Source organism: Pteropus vampyrus, unplaced genomic scaffold (genome assembly GCF_000151845.1).
Source record: "Pteropus vampyrus isolate Shadow unplaced genomic scaffold, Pvam_2.0 Scaffold513, whole genome shotgun sequence".
NCBI classification, from domain to species: Eukaryota; Metazoa; Chordata; class Mammalia; order Chiroptera; family Pteropodidae; genus Pteropus; species Pteropus vampyrus.
The window spans coordinates 167,223-169,181 of record NW_011889294.1 but is presented as its reverse complement, the minus strand read 5'-3'; the positions used below and the strand labels follow the sequence as shown (position 1 = coordinate 169,181).

The window sequence follows — 1,959 nt, the reverse complement described above, 5'->3', positions numbered from 1 at the left end:
TCATTGCTATTGAGGCGGCACAACTCTGAAGCTCTCCCAGTGGACAGAGCACACACACACACGCACACACACGCACACGCACACACGTGCATACACACGCACGCACACACACATGCACATGCACACACGTGCATACACACGCACGCACACGCACACGTGCGTACACACACCCCTTTATATCCACATCTATTTCTACATCCATCTACACATATTGAAAATGGTGAGTTCACACAGATACACCTGACATCCCAATCCCGACCTAACAGCACAGGGTAGAATTCTAGTTCTTTCCTTTTCTACATTTCTAATTCTCTTCTCTGGCTGCGGGACATTTGATGGCCATTATCCCTAGTCCATTTACTTTCCAGTGAGTCCCCTTGTATGTCTCTTGTCTCTCGTCTCTGACACCACCGCTTTTCCCACTGCTCTCTGCCCGGACTGTGAATTCCTGTTCTGAGCCAACGCCAGCTGTGAGGGAATGGCCTCCTCACCCTGGCCAGGCTCTGACACCCCTCGCCAGGCTGCCCCCATGCCCCCGTGGATGTCCTTCTGACCCTGCTTGGGTGCTGCAAACGTGTGTGGGGCCATTCCCCTTGGGGACAGCCTCCTCCCCTTGCGTGGTTCTGGACCCTGTGTCACCAGCGGCGTGTGTGAACTCGCTCCCCCTGCACTTGGGCTCAGATAGCCCTCTCCTGTCTGCGGGTCGTTGTCGACCCCCCTGTCACCCTGACCAGACTCTGATGTCCCCCACCAGGCTGCTCCATGTGGGGACCCCTGTTCCACTCTGCTTGGACCCTGACTCCCGATTCTGGACAGTCTCCCCATGGAGACACCTTCTCACCCACTTGGGGCTGTGACACTCCCACTCTGGGCTACTATGTCACCTTCCCCCGGACACCACAGCTGCCTCCCTTGCTTTGCTCCGCCTGAAAGCTTTCAGAAATGGAGGAAGAGGAAGGCTCGTATCCACTGTTCAAGAGTAAGGCAGTAAAGGGACAATGTGGCCAAAATGTGAAATCCAGACCACCGTGGAGAGTGAGCACAGACGTAACGAAGAAGCAAACGAGTCCGCCATGGCCTCCAAGCTTTTAAAGTGCTTCATAGTTCTTTAAACTCTAAAGCATCTTAGGAATTAATATTTCTTGTCGGAAAGTAATAATCACCTAATATTCACTAGTATCTTCCATTTTATATCAGTTTCTTTTTCTTCTATGAGTTAAAGCAAAATTAAATTTAATGATATTTATTTACAAAAGTTTTGAGAATCAAAGAAATATTATCCAGGACTCATAAGGTATACTTGGATTAGACAGCAAAAATTAATCTCACAGATTAATTCACCGCTATATAAAATAATCAAAATTTGAATCATGAGTCTTTTTGCTTTACAATAGAACTTCTTTAAATGCCTTCTCATAATAATTAGAAGAGTTAAATCTATTTTATTTCATTAGTAACAAAGTAATAAAATATTAGCAAAATAGATTAAATATCTTATTTTACATTTTTATTACTAAAAATGACATACGAATCATTAAAACAAAAATAGTGACTTTTTAATCAAATAACTATACTTTTTATTTATGAGTAGTATTGCTGAGTCAGAGCCCCATATCAGAAGCCGCCTTTGAAAATTATGTGCTGTGGCCACGCCACCCTGAACAAGCCCGATCCCGTCTGATCTCAGAAACTAAGCAGGGTTGGACCTGGTTAGTACTTGAATGGGAGACCACCTAGGAAAACCAGGCCCTGTAGGCGTAAAAAATATTAAAAAATAAGGGATTGTAAACTGACAAGTTCCTTGCAATCTGTGAAGTCAACCGAGCGTTGTCTAGCCAAAAAAAAAAAAAAAAAATTGTGTGATATAAATGTTGGGCATGCATTAAACTGTAATACCATAAACACACGAAGAAAGGAAAACCCTAGTTATGTGACAGAGACCGCTGGCCTTTCTTCTTT

The 1,959-nt window shown here is 44.6% G+C and overlaps 1 pseudogene; it reads left to right on the top strand.

Annotated features, from left to right (window-relative positions):
* The first annotated feature begins 1,639 nt into the window (after nucleotides 1-1,639).
* LOC111733015 lies at nucleotides 1,640-1,758 on the top strand (annotated as a pseudogene).
* The last annotated feature ends 201 nt before the right edge of the window (nucleotides 1,759-1,959 follow it).